The sequence below is a fragment of the Neoarius graeffei genome, chromosome 5 (assembly GCF_027579695.1).
Source record: "Neoarius graeffei isolate fNeoGra1 chromosome 5, fNeoGra1.pri, whole genome shotgun sequence".
Lineage (NCBI taxonomy): Eukaryota > Metazoa > Chordata > Actinopteri > Siluriformes > Ariidae > Neoarius > Neoarius graeffei.
In genome coordinates, this window is record NC_083573.1 from 94,852,570 (window position 1) to 94,866,545 (window position 13,976).

Here is a 13,976-nt window from a genome sequence, read left to right on the forward strand (position 1 = left end):
CATCACCGTGTCGTCTGCCTCACAAGTTGACTGAATACCTCCAGTTGTGATTAAGGCCAAACTTACACAACCACTACTAATGCACAGAATTTAGTCCACTTAGCAAACCCTGAGCCATAATTCAGAAAAGTGTTATTACAGCAATTATAGTGAAAGTTTCATTGAGGTAACACTCCATATTCATACATAACACCCAGTCCAGAAACGCCTTAGTCTCACCGCCCGAGTTTCATAAAGTTCATTCTATATGTTATCCTTTGGTGCTTTAGAAGGTGTCATGTTTTATTTTTGTCCATGTTTCAGACAAAACTCCAGGAAATAATTTTTAACTTTTGTAAAATGTGTTCTAACACTTCAACATATTTACAGTGTATTAGGACACAATTCCAGCTGTGTGCTCATCTCAAATATAAACAATTATTATACATACAGGACACTTTTTACCATGGAATAAAACATGTTCAATTCCCTTCTAGCGGGTTTATTGATGGCATGCAATGTTGTTGTCATGTTGTTTATCCTCCATGTATTACACCACTCTCCCCAATGGAGAATGAGCATGCAATATTGTTATAATATTGCACATTGTCAAGACAACACGACGTCACACATCGGCGTTCATGTGAAGATCCAATGACAACTTTTCTGCTGCGCATGCGCACAATCATTTCTTTGTCACCCGGGAGAGAGAGAAGATGGGGCTAATTCTGTGCTTGGTTTAAGCACTAAATAAATAAACTGAAAACTGAAACTAAAGATGCGCTGAACACCCAAAAGGCTACCAAAACTTCATTATATATTCTTCACACATATTTACAAGAGAAAAACAGATAAATGGACATTAAAAAACTGGAAAAGAGACACATCGGAGACATAAAACTTCCATGCTAGTGAGTGACTCAGATAGCTTGTACACAAACATGGCGGTGATGTTTGCTTCATTAAAAGCCAAAGATTTACATAGACAGATGTGCTGAACATCCGAAAGGCTACCAAAACTTCATTAGATATTCATCACGTATATTTACAAGAGAAAACAGACCAATGGACAATGAAAAACTGGAAAAGAGACATGGTGGAGACGTAAAACTTCTGTGCTAGTGAGTGACTCGGACAGTTTGTACATAAACATGGTGGTGATGTTTGTTAGTTTGTTTGCTTCATTAAAAGTCAAAGATTTAAAGAGACAGACAGGCTGAACTCCCGAAAGGCTACCAAAACTTCATTATATATTCTTCACGCATATTTACAAGAGAAAAACTGGAAAAGACAGCAATAGCGGAAATTTTGTCAAAGTTCTACTTGGAGGTGAGGAAACGTGACGGAGACTTTTACAAGAGGACTTCACTCATGGACTTCACTCAGCAAAGCCCTTTTGTTTTCAACAGCTGTAATGTGACAATGAGCTATGACCAAAAGTTACCTTGAACTTGAACTGTAACTGTATATAGCTTGTATATAAGTTGGGTTGTTCAGGGTTTTTGGACTTGTACCATTTTTATTGTCAGAACTTTGACTTTGTACAGTACATTGGATTGACAGAACATTGAATTACATTCGATCAGAATCAGCATTCAGTACTGGTAAGTTACCCAACTGTTCTTAACTTGTTGAAAATCTATAATAGTTCCATCGAGTGTGTATGTATAATAATAATAATAATAATAATAATAATAATGGCTTTTTTGTGATATATCAGATATATACCATTTAGCTACTTGTCTTTGACTCATTCAGTATCATAATAGCTGGATGGAATTTATCTGATATACCACTCAAAGCCAGCCAGTATTATTTAAATATAATATAATCCTGCTCAGTGTGTCCTTTTCCTCTCATCATGTTCTGTAGAAAGGTGTGTGTTTCCTGCCACTCTTCTGTGATAAATGACTGGCGCTCTAAGTGGATAGAGGCCTTGAGTGTTACTGCTTCATTTCTGTCCTGGATACACACATCCATGGTGAGGACATCAAATCTCAATCACACACACCCCACACACACAGACATGCACACACATGACCTTGTTTTTATGATCTGCTTCAGCAACTCTACTTAGGATAGCAGAGAACAGTTTGTAGAAGGTCCAGGAATGGTCTGTTAGTAGTTTTGGTTTTTTCTGCTGGTTCAGTTAAAGATGTACAGCAGTACTTGAAAGTTTGTGAACCCTTTAGAATTTTCTATATTTCTGCATAAATATGACCTAAAACATCATCAGATTGTCACACAAGTCCTAAAAGTAGATAAAGAGAACCCAGTTAAACAAATGAGACAAAAATATTATACTTGGTCATTTATTTATTGAGGAAAATGATCCAATATTACATATGTGTGAGTGGCAAAAGTATGTGAACCTTTGCTTTCAGTATCTGGTGTGACCCCCCTTGTGCAGCAATAACTGCAACTAAACGTTTCCGGTAACTGTTGATCAGTCCTGCACACCGGCTTGGAGAAATTATAGCCCATTTCTCCATAAAGAACAGCTTCAACTCTGGGATGTTGATGGGTTTCCTCACATGAACTGCTCGCTTCAGGTCCTTCCACAACATTTTGATTGGATTCAGGTCAGGACTTTGACTTGGCCATTCCAAAACATTAACTTTATTCTTCTTTAACCATTCTTTGGTAGAATGACTTGTGTGCTTAGGGTCGTCGTCTTGCTGCATGATCCACCTTCTCTTGAGATTCAGTTCATGGACAGATGTCCTGATATTTTCCTTTTGAATTTGTTGGTATAATTCAGAAGTCATTGTTCCATCAATGATGGTAAGCTGTCCTGGCCCAGATGCAGCAAAACAGGCCCAAACCATGATACTACCACCACCATGTTTCACAGATGGGATAAGGTTCTTATGCTGGAATGCAGTGTTTTCCTTTCTTCAAACATAACGCTTCTCATTTAAGCCAAAAAGTTATATTTTAGTCTCATCCATCCACAAAACATTTGTCCAATAGCCTTCTGGCTTGTCCACATGATCTTTAGCAAACTGCAGATGAGCAGCAATGTTCTTTTTGGAGAGCAGTTGCTTTCTCCTTGCAACCCTGCCATGCACACGATTGTTGTTCAGTGTTCTCCTGATGGTTGACTTATGAACATTAGCATTAGCCAATGTGAGAGAGGCTTTCAGTTGCTTAGAAGTGACCCTGGGGTCCTTTGTGACCTCACCGACTTCCTCCATTTGTATACAATCTGTCTGACTGTGAATTGGTGGAGTCCAAACTCTTTAGAGATGGTTTTGTAACCTTTTCCAGCCTGATGAGCATCAACAACGCTTTTTCTGAGGTCCTCAGAAACCTCCTTTGTTCGTGCCATGATACACTTCTACAAACGTGTTGTGAAGATAAGACTTTGATAGATCCCTGTTCTTTAAATAAAACAGGGTGCCCACTCACACCTGATTGTCATCCCATTGATTGAAAACACCTGACTCTAATTTCACCTTCAAATTAACTGCTAATCCTAGAGGTTCACATATTTTTGCCACTCACAGATATGTAATATTGGATCGTTTTCCTCAATAAATAAATGGCCATGTATAATAGTTTTGTTTCATTTGTTTAACTGGGTTCTCTTTATCTACTTTTAGGACTTGTGTGAAAATCTGATGTTGTTTTAGGTCATATTTATGCAAAAATATAGAAAATTCTAAAGGGTTCACAAACTTTCAAGCACTACTGTAAAAGTTTCTTTCCCTATGATGTCAGGCTAACAGCTACCAGAGATCATAATCAGAACAATTTGATAGTATTTCACAGGTCTAAAGGCCTTTACATACCAGGGGCTTTTTTTTTTTTTGGGGGGGGGGGGGCGGGCTTTGATTTGCATGGTCAATATATATATTTTTTTCAAACTGTTTTTTTTTGTAGTGACTACTTTCTCTCACACACACACACACACACACACACACACACACACACACACACACACACAACAAAAAAAAAAAAAAAAAAATCTTAAAATTAAGGTAAAAAGCATAATGTTTCAATGTCACTCGGACACCATTATCAAGTGAGTGTTCTTACTATAGCTAAGCCACTGTCAAAACAAATAAAAAATAGATTAGCATAATGCTCGACAAAACGTTTGGCCTGTAAAGAGTCCGACTGCATGTTGAGAGTTGGTCTTCTTTCTCTAACGTAAAGCATTGAGTTCAACAAGTAGCTAAATTTACTCTGACACTTTCTTAAGACATCAAATTTCTTATTAATGCCTTTAGGTGCAATCCCATGTGCCATCCTATAGTGTTTACCAATGCTTGAAGACGCATCTTTATGCTCTTCCATACGCTCATGCAAGTGTCTACAGGTGTAATCAATATAACTCTCATCACAAGAGTCACATCTGAAATTATATACCACCTGTTGCTGATTGCTGATCAGTGCTTTTTCCTCTTGCAGCTTTTGTGCATCATTGAGTTTGTGGCTCACAAATACAAGTTGAAATCTTTACCCAAGTCCTGTAATCTCCTTCTGACAACGTTGGCTGAACATTGGCCCTTGAATGTTATGGTGATTCTGATGTTGTTATTTGGTTCTTTAACTTCTGGTGTGCCAGGATGTTTACAAATTTAGAATCAATAAATCCTTTGATGGTATTGTCAATTAGGGTTTGTGGGTACTTCAGGCATTGGAACACTTTCCTTAAACAGTCACATTCATCATTAAAATAGGACCATGAGGATGATGATGATGATGATCGATAGGCTCCGTCCAGCATTGTCAATCTTGTACACTGACAATGCTGTTGGACACTGATGGTGAGTGGCGCATTTTTTTATTTTATTTTTTTACTTTGACTCGATCCAGCCAAAGATCAACTTGAGTAAGCCTAAATATTTATTCTATTTATTATGAGCAGAGCAGTTGATATGTGTGCACTGTAGTTCATACACGGAAAAAAAAATGACTGAGCAATTTTTTCCAGAGTTAAACATCAAAAATAGCTAATTTTGCTCCATTTTGAGTTTAAAGGGTAAAATTTGGAGTGTGAGCAAAATTACAGAGTAATTGTGTAACAGAGTAACAGTTGGTTGTGGCTCTGAACTGAGTAAAATAGTACAAAAGTTAATTTCAAGAAACACTGAAGAGTCAAATACCAGATAAATGAAGCTGTTATGAAAAGCAGTTTTAGAACTGTGTTGGAATGTGTGAAAAACATGACCTTACCCATTGGGACTTGACCTGATGGGATTAAGAGTTGATCTGATGGGATTAAGAGTTGGAAGTGAGAGGGGTTTTCACTCCTCTCATTGAATGGAATGGACATTTTTACTCTTCTCATTGAATACCCCTTCCACTACCAACCCTTTATCCCAAAACAATAGGACATATATATATATATATATATATATATATATATATATATATATATATATATATTTTTTTTTTTGATGGCCACTTAATTGTCCAAAGCAATGTAGCAGATTTAAGTTTTTGTGCTTGATGCATTCCTAAGACTGAACCGAATCACCTCAAGTTACCAAAACGGTTTGTCACAATGGGTAAGGTCATGTTTTTTTTTTCACACATTCCAACACAGTTCTAAAATTGCTTTTTACAACATCTTCATTTATCTGTTATTTTTTAAAAGTACAATCATGACATACAGACTACAGAGATATTATTGTAGCTTAACTTGTGCTGAATACAAAAAAGTCACATGACTTTGAAAATACTGCATAGATTTGTTGAAACTGACAACAAAATCAGAGCATACCAAAATCATTAGAGTGCCAGAAAATACCCTCAGACCCCAGAGGGTTAAAGAAGCCTCATTTATAGCGGTCGTCCACATTGACTTTCGTAGTGTAGGAGGAGGCCGGTGTTTCACTTTCACACAAAATGTGAATATTGTGACTTTTTTTTTTTTCATAACAAGGTTGTACCACAAATAAATGCATCAACCAGTCACTTTGTGCAGAACAGACATCATGTGGTGACATCAGAGACAGCTGGCAAAACGGCCTCGAATGTAGCAGCAAGCCTCTACTGTACTCCAGTGTCACTCATGTCCATGAGCTAAGTGTCTACCATATATCTCACACATGAATACACAGCACCGTAAACATTGCTTTCTTTCTTGTTGCACAACATTCTGCCTCAAAGCTTCAACTTGAGAATCTCATCTCATCTCATTATCTCTAGCTGCTTTATCCTGTTCTACAGGGTCACAAGCAAGCTGGAGCCTATCCCAGCTGACTACGGGCGAAAGGCGGGGTACACCCTGGACAAGTCGCCAGGTCATCACAGGGCTGACACACAGACAACCATTCACACTCACATTCACACCTACGGTCAATTTAGAGTCACCAGTTAACCTAACCTGCATGTCTTTGGACTGTGGGGGAAACCGGAGCACCCAGAGGAAACCCACGCAGACACGGGGAGAACATGCAAACTTCGCACAGAAAGGCCCTCGCCGGCCACGGGGCTCGAACCCGGACCTTCTTGCTGTGAGGCAACAGTGCTAACCACTACACCACCGTGCCACCCAACTTGAGAATAAGATCATGAAATTCTCCCTGTTGTTGTTTGTACCCAAATATTTCTCTAGAGCATGTGTATAATTATCGTCTTCATCACTACAAGACAACTCTATCATTCACTCAGGACACTACTGAGAGTCGTGGTGTGAAACCAACATGTAACAGGGATAAAATGCAATGCAAAATATTAAAAAGTTCACATCAGACTCAATGTCACACTTGTGGTATGCATGTGGTTCTCTACTTGTGTTTCTGCCCAGTTACCGCCCTCCTCCTTCATTACTGCAGAAGTAGGTGATTGAATGCACCAGTTTTTAATTTGACTGTCAGGACTGCAGGGGTTAAAAGGCCTTAGAGCTTGTGGGCCAGACAAGAGCTTACAGTTTATCTGTGTGGGGTATTGTATTGGGACCGCAAGTTGGCCTAGTGGTTAGCGTGTCCGCCTCTCAATCAGGAGATCGTGAGTTTTTCTTGCAGTTGGGTCATACCAAAGACCATCATAAAAATGGTACCTACTGCCATCTGGCAAGGCATGCTGCAATACAGATGCAAGTGGGGAAGTCAAACTCTCGCAGTTACCAGAGGACCCGCCTTCTACTGTAACCCTAGCTGTATCCTTGACTTGCATGTGACGTCAAAGCAAAATAGAAACCCAGATGTCGGCCATGTTGGTGGATATACAAATGCAGGGTCAAGCGACATTCCATATAAAACATAGTCACGTGTGCGCAACTCTTTGTTTTATCACTGCTTTAAGCATTCTTTTAGCTATGCCAGATCTTTGTGTTGTATATGGTTGTGGTCACAACAGTACTCATGACCATGGCATGTTCCAATTTTTTAGAATTCTGTCCATGATTTGGAAAGAGGGCGAGGAAACTCTGAGGCTTAGTACAGAGAGGAGATGAGGGGATCAGGACACTTTGTCCAATGACCATTTCGTCCAATAATTAAAATATTTCATCCAAAGCCTTTTGCAGATGCATTATCAATTATTTTTTATTTCAGGTATTCCAGTGTTCGCGAATGAAAGCCCCCGCAAGAGCGCTGCTCTGTGCCTAAAGATTTAACATGATCCAGCGGGCTTTAAAAATTAATAACTCGGCCAACAGAGCTCAAAGTGAAGCCAAATTTTACAGGCACCTTCTTCTAAGCCTCCCCCTTCGAAAGAGCATAGTCCCGGGTTGGTAAGACTGTGCCTCGGCCCGGGATTCGCAAATGAAGCCCCTGTGAGAGCACTGCTCGGTGCCTAAAGATTTAATATGATCCAGCCAGAAACGTAGACATGCAAGTGAGCAGCCTGCAATGACAAGGGAGTGAACTCATCCCAGGGTCAGCAAGTGGCATGGGCCTACATAGTTACCCCCCTTAGAACGCTCTTTAGTGTTGAAGCGCACATGCTATGGCACTCATTTTCTTTACAAAAATGTATTTTGCTTTGGTCAAATTCCATTGAGAATGCCTCTTTTTTTTTAAACAAATACCTGAAATATAAAATAATTGATAGTGCGTATGAAAAATGCTTTGGACAAAATGTCTTAACTATTGGATGAAATGGTCATTGGATGAAATTACCTGTATTCATACTCAACAGTCAGTAGAAGCGTCTTATTTTCAGAAAAGTCTGACTTTTTTTTAATAATACACATCAAAACCACACACATTTATCTACTCTTTGTATCGAATTTTTGCTCAACCATTCAAATTGTGGTAATACTGAGAAATTCAGCATTGTTACAGATACACTTTCAATGGCTGCCATCCTAGTTGCTTTGTATATCTGCCATCATGGTGGACGCTCATGACGTAGCACATTTTGATCACGTGGTTGCACGTCATCTATAGGCGGGAGGCCAAGGGCTGTTGAAACGGAAATCGGCGCAGCACCCATACGCCTTAAAGAGCTGGTTAGTACCAGGACAGACGACTGCCTGGGAAGACCAGATTCTGGCATGAGAGGGACTTTGACTTTTTTTTTTGTATTGTGTTGGAGCTCTTGTGTGTTGTTGACCGTTTACGATGTTGTTGTATCTGACTAGGTGGGTGGGGCACCGAAGCACGGCAGGCCAGAACTGAGTTCTCAAACTCTTTTTATTTTAAGCTTTTCAGCTTCCCAATCTCCCAGCCACACACGCACAAGTCTTCTGGTTGGGGAGAGAGCTCCCTTTCTCTGCTCTCTCTCTCCTTTTAAAGGGCATGGTCACTGGGGAAGACACGCAAACACAGGTTAATTCCCATCAGATGCAATGATTCCACCACTTACCTTCCCTGACTCCACCCTCCATTCACAGACTGACGCTTGGCCACGCCCCTGCTGCCACATACCCCCACCTCCCGACTCAAGCTGGGGAGCCATCCGGCCTGTAGTTGACTCCCCCCGACAGGAGAGGAAATCTGCCACAACCATCTGCGCCCCCGGCCTGTGGACCACCTCGAACTTAAACGGCTGGAGTGCCAGATACCAACGGGTGATCCGCGCATTGGCATCCTTCATTCAGTGGAGCCACTGCAGGGGCACATGGTCCGAACAGAGGGTGAAAGGGCACCCCAGCAGGTAGTAGCAGAGGGTGAGGACCGCCCACTTGATGGCAAGGCACTCCTTTTCGATTGTGCTGTACCTGCCCTCACACACCGACAGCTTCCGGCTGATGTACAGCACTGGACGGTCCTCCCCCTCCACCTCCTGGGACAGAACAGCCCCCAGCCCTCTGTCCGATACATCTGTCTGCAAAATAAAGGGGAGAGAAAAGTCAGGGGAGTGTAACAGTGGACCCCCACACAGTGCAGCCTTTACCTCAGAGAAAGCCTGCTGGCATTGCTCCGTCCACTGGACCGGATCTGGTGCTCCCTTTTTAGTGAGATCAGTCAGTGGGCTGGTGACATCTGAATAATTAGGTATAAACCTACGATAGTAGCCAGCCAGCCCCAGGAACTGTCTCACCCCCTTTTTGGTCTTGGGCCTCGGGCAGGCTGCAATCGCTGCTGTCTTGTTAATTTGGGGACGCACCTGCCCATTGCCCAAGTGGAAACCCAGATACCATACTTCCACCCGCCCAATTGCATACTTCTTCGGGTTGGCTGTGAGACCCGCTCGCCTCAGCAACCTAACAACGGCCCTTAGGTGTTCCAAGTGCCATGCCCACTCATGACTGTAAATAATAATGTCATCCAAGTAGGCAGCCGCATAGGTGGCATGGGGATGGAGGACCCTATCCATAAGCCGCTGGAACGTAGCGGGTGCCCCAAACAGCCCAAAAGGAAGTGTGACGAACTGGTGTAGGCCAAACGGTGTGGAAAAGGTCGTTTTCTCTCGGGATAGCGGAGTCAAGGGGATCTGCCAATATCCCTTTGTCAAATCCAGTGTTGAATAAAAATGAGCCATGCCTAGTCGATCAAGCAACTCGTCAATATGAGGCATTGGGTACACGTCAAATTTAGACACTGCGTTGACTTTTCTATAGTCCACACAGAACCGGACCAACCCGTCGGTCTTGGGAACCAAGACCACCGGGCTGCTCCAGTCGCTGTGGGACTCCTCGATGATGCCCATTTCAAGCATGGCCTCGAGTTCTTCCTGAACCACCTTTTTTTTTGTGTTTGGGCAGCCTGTAAGGGTGGCTGTGCCCTACTACCCCCGGGGGCATCTCAATGTGGTATTCTATGAGGTGGGTGCAGCTGGGCAGTGGTGAGAACATGTCAGAAAATTCTGTTTGCAATTGGGCAACCTCTGTGAGCTGGGTCAGGGAGAGGTGGTCACCACAGGGGACCGGAGCAGTGGGCGATGTCAATTTTCCTTTTTGAACCTCTGGCCCCAGCTCCGCCTTCTCTGGAACCACCAACACCAATGCCACGGGGACCTCCTTGTTCCAAAGTTTTAGGAGATTGAGGTGGTAAATCTGTAACGCCCCACCCCGTCCATTCGCCTCACCTCATAGTCTATGTCCCCGACTCGCCATGTGACCTCAAAGGATCCTTGCCACCTGGCGATCAATTTGGAGCTCGACGTGGGCAACAACACGAGTACTTTATCTCCCGGTGTGAATTCCCTAAGGCGCGTGCCCCAGTCGTACAGACGGACTTGACGTTCTTGGGCCTGCCGCAAATTTTCCAGGGTTAGGTGCGTGAGTGTGTGGAGTTTGGCACACAGGTCAATAACGTATTGCATTTCATTTTTACTGGTTGAAGGTCCCTCCTCCCAATTTTCCCGTAGCACATCCAGAATGCCACACGGCTTACACCCGAATAATAATTTGAATGGGGAGAACCCCGTGGAGGTTTGTGGGACCTCTCGCACTGAGAATAACAGGGGCTCGAGCCATTTATCCCAGTTGCATGCGTCTTCACTTACAAGTTTTCTAATTATGTTTTTGAGGGTGCGATTAAAACGTTTGACTAAGTGATCTGTTTGTGGGTGATAAACGCTGGTGCAGATAGGCTTAATTCCCAGTAACCCATACAGTTCACGCAGTGTGCATGACATAAACATAGTGCCTTGATCAGTCAGAATCTCTTTGGGGATTCTGACCTGGGAGATGACGCAGAAGAGTGCTTCTGCAATACTACGTGCTGAGATATTGCGAAGAGGCACTGCTTCCGGATATCGCGTTGCATAGTCCACCAGAACTAAAATAAAGCAATATCCTCATGTTGACCGATCTAATGGCCCGACGAGCTCCATCCCAATTCTTTCGAACAGGGTCTCAATTAATGGCAGAGGGTGCAAAGGTGCTTTTGGAATGGCCACAGGATTTACTAACTGGCATTTGTGGCATGCCGTACACCACCTACAGACATTGCCGTGAATCCCTGGCCAATAGAATCGGGCCATTATTCGGGCTAGTGTCTTATCCTGCCCCAAGTGTCCAGCCATGGGATTAAAGTAAGCTGCCTGGAATATAAATTCCCAGCGGCTCTTTGGGATTAAAAGTTGTGTTATTTGTTCCTTAGTCTGAGTGTCCTGCATCACTTGGATAATCTATCCTTAATAATGGAAAAATAGGGGAAGGACAGGGTGGCATTTGGCTGGAGAGTTTGATCATCGATTACTCTCACTTGGTCAAACACATGCCGCAGAGTCTTGTCTTGTGACTGCGCTAACTGGAAATCCACGAGGGAATCCCCAAGAGAGGGACAAGGAGCCTGCTGCTCCTCACTCTGATGCGGTGGTGATGTAGATGGCTTGGTGACAGCTGCTCCCGCCAATGCCACTCTGGGACCTCCCCCAGCTGAACTATGGCAGGCCCCACTCTTCACTAAATGCATCATTAATTCCTGAAATCCCGGCCAATCAGTCCCCAAAATTATCGAGTGGATAAGGCGAGGATTAACCACTGCTTTTACTCTAAATTTTTCCCCTCGAAATAGAATGTGGACCGACACTAAAGGGTAGTTGTGAACATCCCCGTGCACACACAACACCTTCACCAACTGTGCTCTTCCCAATGCCTCATCTTGCACCAGGCTTTGGTGGATCGAGGTCTGATTACAGCTGGAGTCCACCAAAGCCTGATGCATATCCCCTTGGATACTCACTGGTATGCGATATGCTCCGGCCCAATCGAGGGCGGTCCCTGGTGCGTCGGGGATCCAGACCACCGCGCCCACCTCCATTGCCGAGCACTGATGCTGAAGGTGCCCAGGTTCCCTGCAGAGTCAGCATACCGGCCCAGGCTCTCTCCCTGCACTGGTGTTCCGGAGATCACTCACCTGAGGGGGGGAAGACACAGACAAGGAAGTAGGAAATGGTAGGACACCGCGGGTGCAGTGGGCCGGCTGGGGTGGAGCCGGCCCCCGCCTCCGCGGTGGGGGAATGGGGCGAGGACAAGGAACAGAGGGAGAGAGAGAGAGAGAGAGAGAGAGAGAGGAGAAGGGGAGACATGCTGTCCTGCCGTCAGAACAGCCGCCATATGGTCCTCTGCCAGCTCAATGGCCTGATCCTTCGACGCCGGGCGATGGCACTGGACCCACTCCGCTGTTCCTTCTGGAAGTTGGGCGACGAATTGTTCCAGCACCACCAGATCGATGATTCCCTTGGCATTGCGGTTGTCGGCCCTCAGCCACCGCTGGCAGGCATCCCGGAGTTGTTGGCCAAACGCGAACGGCTGGCTGACCTCCTCCAGGTGCAGCGCGCGGAAGTGCTGCCATTGCTGTTCCGGGGTTTGACCAACGTGTTGGAGGACGGCCCTGCGGAGGTCCGCGCAGACCAGCTGGCTGTCGGCAGGGAGCTGTAGCATGGTCAGCTGCGCCTCGCCCATTAGCAGGGGAAGGAGGCGTGCCACGCACTGTTCCACCGGCCAACCCGACACCTCTGCTGTCTGCTCAAAAAGAGCGAGGAAGGTTTTGGGGTCATCATGCGGACCCATCTTCGTTAGGGTGAGGTGGGGAGGGTCCGCGGTGGTGCTGATCGGGGCCTTCGCCGACGTGAGCAGGTGCCGGAATGCCTGGCGATCTTCCTGTTGTGCCAGCACCAGAGCTTTGAACCGTTGTTCCTGCTCCTTCCGGAGGGTGATCAGCACCTGGTGCTGGCTCTGTTGGGCCTTGGCAAGGGCATGGAGCAGGTCTTCAAAGGGGGAGGACTCCATGTGGCCGTTCCCTTCTGCACTCCTTCCTGGGTTTCGGCACCACTGTTGTATCTGACCAGGTGGGTGGGGCACAGAAGCACAGCAGGCCAGAACTGAGTTCTCAAACTCTTTTTATTTTAAGCTTTTCAGCTTCCCAATCTCCCAGCCACACACGCACACACACAAGTCTTCTGGTTGGGGAGAGAGCTCCCTTTCTCTGCTCTCTCTCTCTCTCCTTTGAAAGGGCGCAGTCACTGGGGAAGACACACAAACACAGGTTAATTCCCATCAGGTGCAATGATTCCACCACTTACCTTTCCTGACTCCGCCCTCCATTCACAGACTGACGCTTGGCCATGCCCCCGCTGCCACAGGTGTGTTGGCAGTATTTTTGCTGTGTTCTGACTGCGTGTGGAGCGTTTACAGTGCGTTTTGGGGTCGGCATTGCTCCCGGTTGGGAGAGCGTTTATTTGTTTGTTCAGCAGGTTTTATTCAGTTTTGGTTCTCTTTAGTTTTGGGCCGGTGTTTTGGCATCTTTTCTTTGAAATTTTATTTTGATGTATAAAATAAATATTTCAGTTTATACACCTACTTCCTTGTTTGCAATCCATTTAATTCTTTAGTTTAAACTTTATGTCCTCTACAACCCCTAGACCTTTGATTTTGGGAGACGTAACACTCAGCATGCATGCTGTGTGTGTGAAAATCTTTCACATGAATTTTTCACAATTTTTTGCACCACAATTGTGTCATATCCAGTGTGCAGAAGTTAGACCAGAGGTGGGCAAACTACGGCCCGTGGGCCACATCTGGCCCGTTGGCGTTTTTAATCCGGCCCGCGGAAGACAATCATATAAACACGATTGAGCAGATCTATAAACTATAAGCGTCAGTGTTATCACGTAGACAGGTGTTCTAGAGATCCGTCTTTCCA